This window comes from Silene latifolia, chromosome 2 (assembly GCF_048544455.1).
Source record: "Silene latifolia isolate original U9 population chromosome 2, ASM4854445v1, whole genome shotgun sequence".
Lineage (NCBI taxonomy): Eukaryota > Viridiplantae > Streptophyta > Magnoliopsida > Caryophyllales > Caryophyllaceae > Silene > Silene latifolia.
In genome coordinates, this window is record NC_133527.1 from 21,440,320 (window position 1) to 21,459,298 (window position 18,979).

An 18,979-nucleotide genomic window follows, 5' to 3' on the forward strand; every position below is an offset into this window, starting at 1 on the left:
GAGTTTCTTGGGTTTAGCTGGATATTACAGACGGTTTGTGAAAGATTTCTCCAAGTTAGCTAGACCTATGATAGCCTTGATGAGGAAAGAGAACAGGTTTCGTTGGGATGAGAGTTGTGAGACGACGTTCCAAACATTAAAGGAGCGTTTGACCACAGCTCCTATCTTAGCATTGCCTGAAGGGATCGAGAACTTTGAGGTTTATACAGATGCCTCAAAGAATGGGTTGGGATGTGTGTTGATGCAGAACGGTAAGGTGATTGTCTATGCTTCTAGGAAATTGAAGCCGTATGAGGAGAACTACCCTACACATGATCTAGAGTTGGGTGCAGTGGTGTTTGCTCTCAAGATTTGGAGACATTACCTTTATGGGGCGACCTTTAAGGTATTTTCGGATCACAAGAGTCTCAAGTACATCTTCACTCAAAAGGAGTTGAACATGAGACAGAGGAGGTGGATGGAGCTGATTGGCGATTATGACATGGATATTATCTACCATGAAGGGAAGCCAATGTTGTTGCAGATGCTTTGAGTAGGAAGAGTGTACATTCTTTGTGTACAGCTCTATCTTTAATGAGGTTGAGAGATGAGGTGGGGAAGTTTGGGATACATATGATGCAGAGAGGGGATGCCGTGAGAGATTTGACAGTACAGCCTGATCTTTATGATGATATTCGAGGTAAACAGACGTTGGATCCTAAGATGGTTGAGTGGAGAGCTGGAGTAGAGAAAGGGACAGGGTCTCGATTCTCTATTCATACAGATGGTAGTTTGAGGTTCGATGGTAGGTGGTGTGTCCCTAATGATGAGGAGCTGAAAAAGACTATCATGACAGAGGCACATTGTACACCATATTCAGTACATCCAGGTGGTGACAAGCTGTACAAGGACTTGAAGAACACGTTTTGGTGGCCTGGGATGAAGAAAGAAACAGCTGAGTTTGTGGCCCGTTGTTTGACATGCCAGAGAGTTAAAGGGGAACAGCGACGACCACAAGGTAAGATTCAGTCTTTAGAGGTACCTGAGTGGAAGTGGGAATCCATTTCTATGGATTTTATCGTGGGTTTGCCAAAGAGTCAACAGGGTAACAACATGATATGGGTAATAGTGGATCGACTGACCAAGTCAGCTCACTTTGTGCCAATGAAAGATACATGGACTAAAGCACAATTAGCTATGGCTTATCGGAAGAATGTGCTTAAGTTACATGGAGTCCCTAAAGACATAGTATCTGACAGAGATGCGAGATTTATCTCAAGGTTTTGGAAAGAGTTGCAGGAATCTTTGGGAACAACTTTGAAGATGAGTCTGAGATTTCATCCCGCGATGACGGACGGTCGGATCGAGAGAACGATCAAGACTCTTGAGGATATGTTACGAGCTTGTGTGATGGACTTTGGTGGTAGTTGGGAACAGAGGTTGGATTTGATAGAGTTTTCTTTGTTAAATGGCTATCACACTAGTATTGGCATGGCACCGTTTGAGGCTTTATATGGGAGGAGATGTAGGAGTCCGATTTGTTGGGAAGAAAAGATCTTTGAGGGCGGTGGTTCTAAGACCAGAGATGGTACATGAGATGGTTGAACAGATTAAGATGATCAGGGAACGGATGAGAGCAGCTCAGGATAGGCAAAAGAGTTATGCAGATCTACATCGCCGGGATATACAGGTTCAGGTTGGGGACAAGGTTCTTCTGAAAGTGTCTCCTATGCGTGGGGTTATGAGATTTGGGAAGAAAGGCAAGCTGAGTCAGAAGTTCATCGGGCCTTATGAGATCTTAGAGCGGGTTGGAGAGGTTGCATATCATCTGGCTTTACCAGCTGCGTTAGAGAGAGTGCATAATGTGTTTTATGTATCTCAGCTGCGGAAGTATGTGAGTGACCCGTCACATGTGTTAGAGGCAAAGATCTTAGAGCTAGATGAGTCCTTATCATATCTTGAGGTACCTAAGCAGATTCTTGACCGGAAAGTTAGGAAGACTAGGAGTGGTGAGACAGTTTTGCTTAAGATCCTTTTGGTCTAACCACGAGACTGAGGAAGCTACATGGGAGGCAGAGGAGGCCATGAGAGAGCGTTACCCTTTCCTTTTTGATCAGGTATGTATGGTTACGGGGAAGTAACCTTGTTTCTTTTAGGGGGGGTAGGAGATGATCGCAAAGAGTTTTTAAGAGTTTTTATACCCTTTTTATGTTGTGTCGGTATGGTTGTTGTGGTTGAGTCGGGTTGAGTTTGGGTTAGTAACATGTTTTATGTTGAGTTTTGTTTTGGTTGTTGAGTCGGGAGTGTTGTAGTGTGTCTTTGTTTTGTTGTGGTTTGAACTTCGGGGACGAAATTCTTTTTAAGGAGGGAAGACTGTAATACTACGGATTTATGAGTCTCTGGGTACTCTATCGAGTAGGCCTTACTCTGTCAAGTAAAGGCGTGTTGCGTTTTATAAATAGTTTCTGACCCGTTGGGTACTCGATCGAGTAACGTTGATACTCGATCGAGTAAGGGGGCACTCGATCGAGTACCTCAGCTACTCGATCGAGTAGCCGGTTTACGGGGGATGATTTCTCGGGTTTTGTTAATAATGCGATTAAGTATATAATAACTTCCGTCACTTTTCTTTAAACACTTTTAAAACCTAATTACTTTCAAAAAAGAGAAATCAAACTACGTTCTTCGCATCAATCGCATTGTTGGCAAATCCCGGAGCTTGGAAGGTCGGATTTTACCTTTCTTTATACCGTTGTAATCCTTGCGTCGAGGGTAAGATCTATGTACCATTTTTATAGTATTTCGTTAAAGTTGGTTAAACCCTAATATTGGGATTTGGGGGTTTTGTCGTATTTTGTGATTGGTAGTGATTATATGTTCGTATGTTAGGAGGAGGATTCGTAGAGGAAGCTTTTTGATATCAGCTGTGAGACCATCTGATTGTGTTGTGCTTTCCAGGTAGGGTTTCCCTACTCAGTATTAGTCCCATAATGCATTGTTGGTGTTGTGTGATTGTTGAATATTATCGTATTCGTATTGTGACGGTTGTTGGTTTGATTTGTTGCTTAATGGTTGTGATTGTTTGTCTCTGGTTCTCGAGATGCGTTCTCGACTGAGTGGAGTCACTTACGGGAGTGGCTTCACGCCCTAGTTTCGCCCTCCGTGGAACCCGCCACGGGAGGGGATGTGCACATTAATGGGACAGGGTTATCGCTCGGTATGATGAGCGGGGATTTGGTGGGTACGGCTGCGGTCCCCCATGGGCGTGGCTGGTCCAGTGGACGATCGGTGACGGAGATTGATTGGAGTGGGTGATTATGTGTGATTTGTTTGAGTGTGTTGATTATCGTCATTGTTGGTTATATAAATTGTGTGATTAGTACTGACCCCGTTTAATGTTTTAAAAACTGTGGTGATCCATTCGGGGATGGTGAACAGTTATTGAGCAGGTATGAGTCGAGTACATGGGATAGCTGGGATGTGCCACCGTCTGACGATAGAAGTCTTCCGTTGTAGCTTTAGTAGTTTAATAAACATTTTAGTTAGCTGATTAGACAGTTGGTTTGAGAACTTGTATTCGTATTTTGGATTGTAACCTTTCACTAAAGTATTACTATTTAAATGTTGTTTCGTTATTGTCTGATGATTATCGTTGCCGCGGGTAACCGAGATGGTAGCATCCTTATACCTGAGTGGTCCTGGTAAGGCACTTGGAGTATGGGGGTGTTACAGGAGTAGCTTTAAGTTTGAGTGCAACCGGAGTAGGTTGGCGAGTTATTTTCATTGTAAGGGGTTTAGTAAGTTTGAGTAAATTTCTAAACAAGCAATAAAATAACGGTTGGACGTAGGCCTCGGAGTAGAGGCTGAACCAATTTTTAAAATGTCGTTTGTTTGTTCATTTACTTTTACGTTCTTCCACTTTGCTATTTCTCGCATGTACCTAATCAAGTTTCGTGTCACGTCACCTATCTTGTGACATAGAATCTTTGTACCTTCTTGTGAATTTACATTCAATTAAGTTTCTCAAGTCTTGTACTTCAATATTCTTAGCTTAAGTTAATTAATTAACCAAGTTAAGGATAAAATTTTTAAAAGGTACACCTAATTCACCCCCCCCCCCCCCTCTCTTAGGTGTTAATCGTTCTTAACTCTTCACCTTCTATCCTTCCTCGGCATTCCACATGATAAACCAATTGAACTTCTATATGATAGCCAGTCTGCACTCTACATTGCTCGTAATCCGGTCTTTCACGAACGGACCAAACATATCGAAGTTGACTGTAACTTTATTCGGGACGAGATTCTCAAAGGCACTATCCATCCAAGCTACGTCCACACCAAAGCTCAATTGGCTGACATTTTTACTAAAGCCCTTGGTCGAATATCGTTTGAAGCACTTTTACCCAAGTTGGGCGTTTCGAGTCTCCACACGCCAACTTGAGGGGGTATTACGAGAGCCCATCACCAACGGTTCTCTACAAACAATAAAGGCAAAAATATCTCCTTGCCATAATTACGATATTATATAGCCGTTACATATATTTGTAATTATCTCCTTCCGTATATATCGATGCTTGTATATTATATAACCCCGAATGTATTAGATTGTAATCACGATTGACAATACGAATAATACAATTACGATACTCGAGTTTCTATCAATTACAATAGTATCCATTCCCGTATGTTCCATGCCAATACTAGTATGTTCCTCAAGCCTCGCTTCCACAAAATCCAAGCGCTGGTATTTTAGGACCCAAGTGCACCCAACTCCTCTGCTCGACTTGCTTAGCCTCAACTTCGCCCCATTGTTGCTCATCAGGCCGTTCTGGCAGAATCCCTACACCAACTTGTGCATGACAGCGCTCCATGTGTGCTTCCTTCTTTCATAAAAAACCGGGCTTCATTGTCACAATGTAGAGGAATAGGCTTTGGTTAGTTTGGTATAAGTGACTTGAAGATCCGATAAAACATTATTCACCCAAACCCTATCCCACTTGTGCTAAATGACATACCACGGCATTCAGCTTTGGCTAAACTTTAGCTAACACCGGGTTGTTTCTTTGTTTTCCAAGAAACCAAAGTTTCGCCAAGACTGCAGGGGCGGAACCAGGGCTAGGCTACTCGGGCTTAAGCCCGAGTAGTTTCCGAGGGAAAGAAAAATATATATTATTTGAAGTAGTAAAGAGTCAGTGGTAACCTTGTAGTGTAGTGGTATGGTATTTGGTTTTCAGAGAACCAACTCAGGTTCAATCCCCCTTGGTGTATTTTTTTTCCCGGAAATAATTATTACAACTATTTTTCTTTTTTTTTTTTCGTTTCCTATTACTTATCAATCATTTTACGGCTAACGAGTGAGATAATGAATGAAAAATATTATTATATAATTTCTTTATTATAAATTTTTTTACGGAATATACAATTTTCAAAATTTACCTCAAATTTTAAATGAAGGGAGTATGAGTACATCTTTTTTAAATGAATTTCACTACAAAAATTTTACAGCTCAATTTAAATAGCTCACTATCAAAATTGTTAAAATAATTATAAATTAACTCCATTCAACATAAATATTATAATATCGATAATAATTAATAACTCGTACAGTTGTATTTGTTAGTAATCGTTTATATTTGGCTCAAAAACTCTAAAACTGATCTGTGCGCAAAATTTAATACCCATAAAATCATTTTATAAGTATCGACTTACCAAGCCTATATTGTAGGCTTGTATTACAAATCTCGAGAAAAAAAATAGCGTTTTATATATTTTAAAATTTAGCCCTAGATAGATTGAATTCCTGGCTTCGTCCCTAGCCAAGAGGTCTTCCTAAAAATGCGCATTGTGCCCAATCTGCATCAGTATAAATCAGAATCTACTGAGTTAGTTGATTCCTAAATATATTCGCTATAAAGTGTGTCAACCAAATTTTGACAGGAATCAACCATAACTTTAGAACCTCCAAAATAAATTAAATAAAAAATAAATTAGATTTGGGTTATTTTATGGGATTAATCCAACCTATACCTCCCCTTCTCAAATTACCCCAACCTATGTTTTATCCCATATTAATCTCATCTTTGCACTCATTTTTCTCGTATTACTTCATTGGAAGGGCAACCTGCTAAACAAGTTACTCTCTAATCTTAGTCAATCTTTTTTCCCTTTTTCTATTCTTGTAATCAGTTCCTCACTTTCTCTTCATTATACCAAATCCCATTTCAATTAAACACCACCAAATCACAAATACACAAATCCCCTTTTCAAGTAACCTAAGACCAAATCTACCATCATCTTACGTATCAATTCCCAAATCTCCAAATATAACGAATTTATTGGATTGATCGATTCTCCAATCAATTCTCAAATCCCCTCTTCGATTAACCTAACACTACCAAATGAACCCATAATGTGATTAAGCACAAATTTTGACATAGGAGCACAAATTGAGTATGTGGGCAAACCCAGATACTGAAGAGCAAACCCAGAATATCTAGTGGTCGCAGCTGCTAGAACGAAGTTAGAGGAGAAGCAAGGTTGAGATACAGCTGCCGGTTGTCGAGATGAACGAACGAGGTAGCTCCTGGCGTGGGACTCGTGTCGAAATCGGCGCCGACGCTGCTGCTAATTGTGCGAAGAGGAGCAAGGGAATCGTGAATTGGTGTGTGACGGTGGAGAAGCTGTGCGTATCTGGTGGCAGCGGAGGTGATCATGCTGGGTTGATAAATTTTTGGAGAATATGATGAATTGATGATATGGCATTTGGGTTTCAAATTTGACAAAGTAAGATAATATCAATCTGAAGTATGGATTTTCATATTTTTGAAAGCTCAACATTAAACCTTAATTTTGAGTATATTATGGGGTTTTCAAGAATTGTTTTTCGGTTGTTCCCTAAAATGATGCATAGGAGGAAGAAAGAAGAAAAAAAAAGGGGAAGAAAGTTAATGGAGGGAGAAGATGAATTAACCTCTAAAATAAACAAAGAAACTGGTTGATTAATAACTCAACTGGTTATAAGAGGTCAAATTTAAGCATGGTCTAATACAAGAAAAATGAGTGTAAAGATGAGATTAATATGAGATAAAATGTAGGTTGGGGTAATTTGGGAAAGGAAGGTATAGGTTGGATTAATCTCATAAAATAACCCATTAGATTTTACTCCCTTTTAAAATCAACCTTTTTAAAATTACTCTCTTTTATTTTATTCTTTTAAAATTACTTCCTTAACTTCTATTTCTTGCTAAAACTACTCCCTCAAGTTGCATTTTTGCTAAAATTACTCTCTTAACTTGCATTTTTTTCCTAAAATTATTTCAAAACTCACAATTTAAATGACTTATTTTCTCTATTTTTGCACTCCCCCTACATTTGTCTACATAGTTATACTTTCAAAGTATAGATTAGCTAAGCCACAAACGGAATAAGCTCAAAAACAGACTAAATAAGTCACCTAAATTGATGTTTGGAGCAATTTTAGCAAAAAAATATAAAGTAGGAAAGTAATTTTAGCAAAAAAAATTAAAAGAGAATAATTTTAAAAAAGTTGATTTCAAAAGGGAGTAAAATCTAATTTACTCCTAAATAAATACATTCAACTATATAAGCAAAACCACAGTTCAAACAATAGCAATACATCACATACATGTCTCCGAATTCAATTATCGTTGAAAACTGCCGAGTTACCAAAATCATCAAATTAATTGGTCTTATTTTAAAACACGGAATATAGCTGTTGCCCCATTCTTGGAAAAGAGCCGTTGCAAATCCCATAATAGTTGCTAGCTATAATTCTTTCCACACCATATTTGTGTATATATGGCAATCCTTAATTGCCTTCCTAGTTTAGCCATATTCTCTATTCAATATGTAAGTATATAAAGCATAGAATTGTATTCTGTCAGAATAACCTTGAATGAATAATATCAATTATTTACACTTAACCCTATAATAATTCTAATATGGTATCAGCTACAGGTTCATCCTAATTGCCGACTTTCCCTCTTCTTCATCGAAAAACACACAAACACAGGATGACGGATCAAGAACAACAGATCGTCAATCCCCCCGATTCTTCATCAAATATTGTTCAAATCGAAAACACCGGTACCAGAATTACCCTTATTTCCTTCAATGGAAGCAATTACGATGAATGGTCCCGTTCCTTTCATCTCGCCCTTCTTGCGAAAGGCAAGTTAGGGTATATCAATGGCGTGGTTAAACCACCATCAGCCACCGACGCGAAATTCGACTCCTGGCAATCTACCAACGCGCTGGTCACTCTCTGGCTCTACAATTCCATCGACCCCAAACTCCAAAAACAGATCTCCTATCGTCCTCAGGCCAAACAAATCTGGGACGATATCAAAAACCGTTTCTGTCAAACAAATGAAGCACGGGTATACAAATTACACGCTGACTTAATGGCGTGCCGACAAGGCCCAACGGAATCTTTGCAGAATTACTACGGCCGCATGATCCAACTGTGGGATGAGCTTCTCGAGTCTGACCCGCTTCCCACCTGTTCGTGCGACCCTTGCGCCTGCAATCTGGTAAGTCTCCTTGACACCCATAGAGAAAAGAAAAAGATCAGGGACTTTTTAATGGGTCTCGATGACCGTTTTGATAGCACACGGTCCCAAATCCTTGCAATCCGTCCCCTTCCTAATTTAGACTTAATTTACAATCGTCTTTTACAAGACGAAGCAATGCGTAATATCTCATCTAACCGGTCTGATTCCAAGCCTGATACAATGGTTTTTGCTGCTCGCGTTAATCATAATAATCGACCTCATGGGGGGCGGGATTCCAATCAGTCTTATCATTCGAACTCCAACACTGCTCGTGACCAAAATAGACCGTTTTGTATCGCTTGCAAAAAGAATGGCCATTTCTTCAAATTATGTTACCGTGTTACGGGAAATTTCCCCGACTGGTGGGGTGACCGTCCCCGTGATCGCATCTTTATTAATCCAAATGACACGGACTTGAGTAATGCTGTGTTCGTCCCCGATGTTGAGGGACGAGCTCGTTGGGAGCGTTTGAAGAAACAGGGGGCGGGGGCGGGGGATCAAACAGAGAGCGGCGAAGATTTCATCGGACCCGTGCCCGATCGCCGGCCGACCCTCCTGGTCGACTTCTTTGCGAGAACTGTCGGTGCCATCGGTTCCGTATCCACCTTCGACAAGCTCGATCTTAATAAAGTATGACCCCTCAACAACTTGAGGAGTTGAATGCAATGTGGCAGAATCGTCAAGCCACGCTCAAAAATGACACCATCAGTGGTAAATTCTCTCCTTTCTATTGGATTATTGATACGGGTGCATCGAATCATATGTCTAGTTGTTTGTCCGACTTTTCGAATCTTAAACCAATCTCACCACGTTCAGTGGGTTTGCCCAATGGTGACATTACAGTTGCCACCCAAAGTGGGGATATTCGATTGTCTCCCCGCCTTATTTTACGAGATGCTTTGTTTGCTGCTGACCTCAATTGTCATTTAATTTCCGTATCCAAACTCCTTATTGATACGTCATTAACAATCCAATTTTCTCACAAATTTTGCTTAATACAGGACCGTTCCTCGAAGACGGTGATTGGTGCGGGTGAGGAGCATGAGGGACTGTATTTTCTCAAGGGCGTGCGTGATCTGGCAGCTCAAATAAACACGATTTCCACACCGGATGAAACCGAACTTTGGCACCGTCATTTGGGTCACCCGGGTTCGAGTATTTCTCGTTTTTTACCATTTCTTTCAAATAAACATTTAAACTCTAATTTTCATAGCAAACATTGCGATATTTGTCTTCGTGCGAAACAAACACGAGAACCTTTTTCTTTAAGTTTAAGTATTGCATCGGATATTTTTGATTTAATTCACTGTGATCTATGGGGGCCTTATTCTGAAAATGCCTCATGTGGGTCTCGTTTTTTCTTAACTATTGTTGACGATTTTTCCCGTTCGACGTGGGTATATCTTCTTCGTCAGAAAAGTGACACACGTCAAACGCTGCTAAATTTTTTCACTCTCGTTGAAAGACAATTTAATAAGAAAATCAAATCCTTGAGAAGTGATAATGGTACCGAGTTCACGTGCTTTGAAAAATTCTTTAACGAAAACGGTATTATTTATCAATCCTCAATGGTCGACACACCCCAACAAAATGGTCGTGTGGAACGAAAACATCGCCACATTTTAAACGTAGCACGAGCTCTTCTTTTTCAAGCTAATCTACCCATATACTTTTGGGGAGAGTGTGCTTTGGGAGCCGTTTACCTTATTAATCGAACTCCCTCAACTATACTCAAAGGTAAAACCCCGTATGAACTTCTTTTTCAAAAACCGCCCCCCATCAATCAAATTCGAGTTTTCGGATGTCTATGTTACGCCAAAAATATTAACCGATCTCGAGACAAATTTGCATCTCGAAGTCGCAAGTGTGTTTTCTTAGGATATCCTTTTGGCAAAAAGGGGTGGAAAGTCTACGACTTAGAAACCGGGACTTATTTTAATTCTCGTGATGTCGTTTTTATCGAAAATGAATTTCCTTATAATAATATTTCAAAACCTTTAAATCAAACCTACTGTTTTTTGGACGATGCTTTTGCTCCTATCCCTCCCGAAGTGCCAGTCCCGCGGCCCAACGACACCATACCACCACAATCATCGAACACTGACAAAACGTCCCAGCCTACCATAACATGTAACACGGCCCAACCTTCATCACCCTCAACACGGCCCTCAACAGAAAATCCACCAGAGACAACAGAAAATCCACCAGAGACTTCCGCCACCAACACCACCGAAAATCCCTCTGCAAATCCCTCCCCTGAACACGACACATCTACCTCCTCTGCACCTACACAAACCGCTACTGACATGGGCAAAGGTCATCGAACAAAATTTCCAAATTCCCGTCTCTCCGGATATGAACAACCGCCTATCAGTCCCTCTACTCACGCCGCATCGACACTGTCTCCAGATACGAAATACCCCATCTCCCATGTTCTTGATTACAGTAAATTTACACATAAACATCGTATTTTTCTTTCGGCCGTGACTAAAAATCACGAGCCTAGCACATTTAAACAGCCGTACGGGTTGCTCAATGGCGGGACGCTATGAAGTCGGAAATCGAAGCTCTCGAGAGAAACAACACATGGACACTGGAAACTCTACCTCCTAATAAAAAGGCCATTGCTTCAAAATGGGTCTACAAGATTAAATATCATGCTGATGGCACCATCGAAAGGCACAAAGCACGGCTCGTGGTCATGGGAAACCGACAAGTGGAAGGGGTCAACTACAATGAAACGTTCGCTCCTACCGTTAAGCTTGTTACAGTCCGCACACTACTACTTTGTTGCCGCCTCCAAAATTGGGATCTACAACAAATGGACGTTCATAACGCGTTTTTGCACGGCGAACTTCACGAGGAAGTATACATGAAATTACCCCCGGGCTATGATCAACGGCAAGACGGGAAAGTATGTCGACTCCGCAAATCTCTATATGGCCTCCGACAAGCTCCGAGGTGCTGGTACGCTAAATTAGCCTCCGCCTTGAAAAACTACGGGTTCCGTCAAAATGCCTACGATCATTCCTTATTCTCATTCACAAAGGCTGAAACCGAGGTACATATACTTATTTACGTCGATGATCTTGTTATATGCGGGAATAATTCCTCTAAAATTCAAGAATTCAAGACCTACTTAAGCACGTGCTTCCATATGAAAGACCTCGGGCCACTTAAATATTTTTTGGGAATTGAAATTGCTCGAAATAAAACCGGCTTATTTATCTCTCAAAGAAAGTACGCCCTCGACATACTTACAGAGTCCGGCCTCCTTGGCTCACGACCTGCAACCGTTCCAATGGAACCCAATCACCAACTCGGACTTTCCACAACCGACTTACTCACCGACCCACAACCTTATCGCCGTCTCATTGGCCGCCTTGTCTACCTCACTATAACGAGACCAGAACTGATTTACTCAGTCCATATACTAGCACAGTTCATGCATGCTCCACGCGTTGAACAGTGGAATGCCGCTCTTAATGTTGTGCGTTATCTCAAAAACAATCCCGGACAAGGCCTTCTATACCGAAGCAACAGCCCCTTGACGTTACAAGCATATTGTGATGCTAGTTATGCGTCTTGCCCTACTACTCGGCGGTCTATATCTGCCTATCTAGTGTTCTTTGCGCAGCTCCCGATTTCGTGGAAGACTAAGAAGCAAAATACCGTCTCCTTGTCCTCCGCCGAAGCCGAATATCGCGCCATGGCTTTCACGGTATGCGAACTAAAATGGTTAAATGGTTTGCTCTCATCACTCGGCATTACTCAAAAGACAGCCGTTGATCTACATTGTGACAATGACTCGGCACTACACATCACTCGCAATCCCGTATTTCACGAACGGACCAAACATATCGAAGTGGATTGTCATTTTATTCGAGACGAGTATACTAAAGGTTTTATTAACCCAAGTTACGTCCACACAAAAAGTCAACTAGCTGACATCTTCACCAAAGCACTCGGACGGACATCGTTTGAAGAACTTCTCTCCAAGTTGGGCGTCTCGACTCTCCACGCTCCAACTTGAGGGGGGGTAAAACACGGAATATAGCTGTTGCCCCATTCTTGGAAAAGAGCCGTTGCAAATCCCATAATAGTTGCTAGCTATAATTCTTTCCACACCATATTTGTGTATATATGGCAATCCTTAATTGCCTTCCTAGTTTAGCCATATTCTCTATTCAATATGTAAGTATATAAAGCATAGAATTGTATTCTGTCAGAATAACCTTGAATGAATAATATCAATTATTTACACTTAACCCTATAATAATTCTAATATATTTTTCTATAAATAATACACCTCGAACGAACATTCAGTACTCTCATACTGAATACAAACATAAACAAATTCGCTAAGCAACATAACTCATATTCAAATGATCATAAGAAAGATCCCAAGAAAATGTGAAAAGATATGAGAAATCAGAGACTCTAAATAATGGAAAGCATCAAAAATCATGAAGGATAGTTGAGGAAATTAAACTTGTCTTGGGTGAAATAATATTGGGTATCTTGGTTAATATTCGTAATTACGGCCTAAGCCCATACGTGTCTTGTATAAATACATGCTTAGTGTGTCCGCGTTAGTGTTTTTTACTTTTTAGTTTACTAGTTAGTTGCACGGCTCGCGCCGTCCTTTAAATTATTTTAATCGTTTACGTTTTATATGTATAGTAGTGAATTTTGATTTGGTTTGGTTTTCTATATATTTTGAGTAGCGTTCACAATGAAATTCTTGTCGTTATAATTTTTTGGATGTTCGAATCGATTGCAAACAAGATCAGATACGTAAATATTTTGTAGCTAACTTTGTTGAGAACATAAATATAATAATATATGCATTTTGCCTCGATTGGTCATTCGATTTACGTTTGGAACGTGGTTGGTATTTTTATCTTCTTTTTGACCAACTATATTCATTAGGAGTGTTTTAATTCTTATTTTTACAAAATGTGCGAGTATTCCATAGAATTAGGATCATTAGATTAGCATAATACTCCCATCAATTTAGTAACAGACAGATTAGCCTTATTTTGGGTGATGATGCAAAGACATGCCTGAGCCTTTTTTAGGGAGAAGGTGTTTGCGCTTGGCAAACTAACACTCAATATGACATTTTGATCGCGTATTTGTTTTACATGTATTTCTTTTACATGTTGATTGTCGCTAAACTTAAAACTATTATTTTTATACTCTATTGACGGTTGATCGTTTTAAAACCAAATTATTGAGGTATCTTGATTGTTGAAGGTTCATGGGCAGGTTAACATTAAATTTTTATTTCCATTGTAGATTTGTAGGTACATGTTGATTGTATTGCTATTTGTTCAAGTAGATGAGAAAATATAGTGGAATACAATGAGATCACAATCGCTTCTGTTCATATTTTCATCAATCCACTCAACAAACTTTTTTTTTCCAGTATGCTAATTCTTCGGCCTCCGACCAATCAAGTGAAGAACTGATATTGGTTGATGCAACTGCGATTTCTACTCCACTTGATAAAGTTCGTTTATAGATGGTGAAGGCGTCAAAAGTAGCAATAATATTGCTGAAATCCTCATACGCCGTTGTTAGCTCCGGCCTATTCAGCTTAGAGACATCTGTACTTAAAGACAACATTGTAAGATACGATATTTGTGGAGATATGTTAAACGGTGGAATACTTGAAAAAATTTACTCAGTAGATGATTTAATGATTTAAGCCCCCCCTTCTACTAAAAAAAAATAGAGTTTAAGCATGCCAAAGATAACTATCAATGGCTAATTACGTTTTCGATGCATGTCATGTTGCAGTGTAAAGCAATGTACAATTAGTAACATGGCCAAGAAGAGGACAAAATCACCTGTAACAAGTGATAGGGCGCCACCGCGTGACGTCCAAATTGGGTGCCACCTCTCACATACATTTTTAATTGAAGGGGTCCCCATTCACCCCATGTGAGTATTAAGGATAGACATTCCAGCTAGCAATATTGTGGCATATCATCAACCGTATCTTTTAGTTATCCCTTTCCTTATGTAAATTATATGTATCATATTTTCCTTATTTCATTCCTAGAATAGTGTAGATTGTTGCTTAATTCTAGGGTTTAGTTATGCAAATATTTAGTATAAAAGCCCCTGTAAACATTGTCAATATTATCAATATACAAAAGCTTTCTCAAACATTCATATCATTCATACTGTTACGTTTATATGGTATCATCGAGCTAATTTTTTCGGCATCGATCCTCCTCCGCAATGGCAAACCAACACGCTCTCGTTGTCCCTAACAATGCTCAACCCAACACACCCATCATTTTCGTCAACCTTTCCCAATGCAAAACCCTAACTTCCAATAACTACGTCCAATGGTCTTTTCAGATTCAATCGTTTCTGGAAGGCCTCGATCTTTTCTCTTACCTTGACGGAACCCACCCTTGCCCAGCCGCTACTATCGTTGTGGATGGCCGCACCACTGCCAATCCCGCTCACATTACTTGGTCTTGTCAAGACCGTCTCCTCCTCGCCTCTCTCGTAGGTACCCTTGATAGCGCCATCACACCACTCGTCACCCAGTCCAAAACCTCTCGCGAGGCCTGGACCACCCTCTCCTCCACCTTTGCCAATCCTTCTAGGGGTCATATCCTACAAATCAAACAGCGTCTTGAAAACATTACCAAAAAACCCGACCAATCTGTTACGGATTACATGCACCAAATCAAAACTTGCACCATCGAATTAGCCAATCTTGGCAAGCCCATGGACCCTGAAGATATTATCGCTAAGGTTCTTCGTGGGCTTGACAAAAACCGTTACCGCTCCATCAAAGAAACTGTCGAAGCTAGAGATAACCCTATCTCCTTCGAATCCCTCCATGAAAAGCTTATCAACTATGATCTTCAAAACCCCGAAAATACAACCACCACACCTCTCCCAACCACGACCTTTGCTGCCCAATTTCGTCCTGGTCAGTCCCGTTACCCTAGCCGTAACACTGCCCCTCGACAGTTTTACCCAAATCCCATACCCACCACTGATGAGTCGTCTGATCCTCCCAAAGAAACATCCGTCTGTCAGTATTGTGGGTACAAGGGTCACACTCTTTTCAACTGTCGCAACTTCAAGAAAGCGCACCCCAACTTTACCATCACCCCTTATGTACGCCCAACCAGGAACTAGGCCACTCGCCCTCAAGCACACACTGCCTCCGCTTCAACCTCCTCGCCTGATTCGTGGCTTGTGGATAGCGGGGCCACCCATCACCTTACCAATGATCTCACCAATCTCTCCCTCCATGCTCCATATAGTGGACCCGATGACGTCGTCATCGGTGATGGCTCATCGCTTCCAATCTCTAACATAGGTTCTTTCGAAATTCCTTTTAATTCCTCTACTTTATATTTTCGCAACGTTTTGCATGTTCCTTCCATATCTCGAAATATTTTGTCTGTGTCTCAATTCTGCCTTGATAACAATGCTACTATTGAATTCTCACACTCTCATTTTCTCTTTAAGGATATCTCGACGGGCCGGATACTACTCCACGGCAAGCTTGAGCGTGGAATCTACTCCTGGAACCCGTCTCGGCCTCACGCCCTTCTAGCTTCACATACTCCATCCTTGGCGCTGTTATGGCATCATCGCCTTGGACATCCTTCTTCACATGTTTTTTTCATTTCTTAGGAACAATTTCAATTTATCGTTTTCTGCTTCTAGTTTTCATCTTTGTCATGCTTGCAAGGTTAATAAATGCCATAAACTACCATTTGATGTTTCTACTCTTAAATCCAACGCACCACTGGATATTGTTTTTTCCGATGTTTGGTCGTCTCCAACATTATCGTACGATGGTTACAAATATTACGTTCTATTCGTTGATCACTATACCAAATACACTTGGCTCTATCCCTTGAAAAAGAAATCCGATACATTTCCCATTTTTCAACAGTTTAAATTACTTGTCGAAAAACATTTTAATAAACCAATAATTAATTTATTTTCCGACAACGGTGGTGAGTATATCAAACTCACGCCCTCCCTTCTTCAAAACGGAATAAGCCACCTTACCTCCCCTCCACACACTCCTCAACACAACGGTTATGCGAAGCGTCGTCATCGTCATATTGTCGAAACCGGGCTCTCGCTTCTCACTCACGCTAATCTACCTACTAGTTTTTGGCCCAAAGCCTTTGCCACCGCTATCTACTTAATCAATCGCTTACCAACACCAACACTTCATAATGACTCTCCATACTTTCGCCTGTTTAAATCACACCCGAACTACACTAAGCTCCGAGCATTCGGTTGCCTCTGTTATCCATGGTTAAAACCATATACCTCACATAAACTTGATCCTAAATCTATTGCTTGTGTCTTTCTTGGTTATTCGCTATCTCAAAGTGCTTATCTATGTTTTGATCCCACCACCCGTCGTCTATACACATCTCGCCATGTAACCTTTGTTGAAACCGAATTCCCTTATCCCCGTCTCGCTGCTCAATCACCTCTCACTCCGCCTCCTGCCTCCACCTTGGACGACTGGTGCACCCCTCCCATTGCCTTCCTTCCGTCTCAACCAACTTCCCCACCTTCTACCCAAACTCCCTCTCCATCTTCGACACCTACACCACCCACCCCTGCACCCAACGAACCTTCCTCTGCTTCCTCCGTACCCTCCCCTGTTCTGAACCCTCCTGACCCTAATACCTCTAACCCCACCGCCAACCCGACAGCACCCTCCGTCCCTACCACACAACCTACCTCTTCCCGGACGATTGTCACTCGACTCTCCAACAACATCCGCAAGCCAAATCCGAAATATGCCAACCTCGCTGTCACTACCTCCCCTCACTCCCTTCCCAAAACCACTAAACAAGCCCTCTCATCACCCCAATGGCGTAGTGCTATGCTTGAGGAATACAATGCCTTGCTCAACAATGATACATGGTCTCTTGTTCCAGCTCAGGATGCACGAAATGTTATTGGATGCAAATGGGTTTTTCGAGTGAAATACAATTCCGACAACACAGTTCAAAAGTACAAAGCTCGGTTAGTTGCGAAAGGCTTTCTTCAAAAATACGGAGTTGACTACTCGGACACATTCAGTCCGGTTGTCAAACCCGTTACCATTCGTTTACTGTTATCCCTTGCACTAAGTTATGGATGGTCCATTCGTCAATTGGACATCAATAACGCCTTTTTACAGGGGTCACTTCATGAAACTGTTTTTGTGTCGCAACCCCCTGGGTTCATTGATGCTAGTCGACCTACACATGTGTGTCGTCTCAACAAAGCTCTCTATGGTCTCAAACAAGCTCCTCGGGCTTGGTACACGGAACTAAAGACTTATCTCACTTCCTTTGGTTTCCGCCCTTCTCTTGCTGACCCATCCTTATTTATTTATCACAAAAATACACAACTTTTATATGTTCTAGTTTATGTTGATGACATACTTGTCATCGGCCCGTCTCAAGATTTTTTAACGACGTTTTTAACCAATTTTGCCACTCGATTCTCGCTAAAGGATCTAGGCAATTTATCCTATTTCTTAGGGGTAGAAGTAACCCCCAACTCTAAGGGCTTCTTTTGTCTCAAACCAAATACATTTATGATTTATTACAAAAACACAATATGCTTGACAGTAAGCCATCCACCACACCGATGGTCACTCACCCCCTTCTCACTTATGACACTAATGCCCCCACATGTGATCCCACTGAGTATCGCTCCACCGTGGGCTCCCTTCAGTATTTATCACTTACACGACTTGACATCTCCTACACTGTCAACCGTCTTGCTCAGTTTATGCAACATCCTCAAAATACGCACTGGTTAGCACTAAAAAGGTTACTTCGTTACATTCATGGCACTATGCATTTCGGACTCCAATTATATCGTCATACTCCCCTTCAGTTGCACGCCTTCAGTGACGCTGATTGGGCTGGGGACAAGGATGAATATGTCTCCACCACAGGTTACTTGGTTTACTTGGGTAAAAATCTCATTGCTTGGGCTTCACGGAAACAAAAGGCTGTTGCACTCTCTACTACCGAGGCTGAATTTCGAGTTGTTGCTAATGCTACCTCGGAAATCTTGTGGATTCGATCTCTCCTTTCTGAACTTGGTCTCGGTCTTAAAACCTCTCCAGCCATTTATTGTGATAATCTAAGTGCCACTAATTACTCTACTAATCCCGTGTTCCATTCGCGTATGAAACACGTTGCACTTGCCTTTCATTTTGTTCGTACGCAGGTTCAAAACGGGTCACTTCGTGTTGCTCACATAAGTGGAAACGACCAACTGGCTGATATACTTACCAAACCACTTGCTCGTCCTCGCTTCGCCACTCTTCTTTCCAAGATCGGACTTTTCGACGGACAGTCCGTCTTGCGGAGGAATATTAAGGATAGACATTCCAGCTAGCAATATTGTGG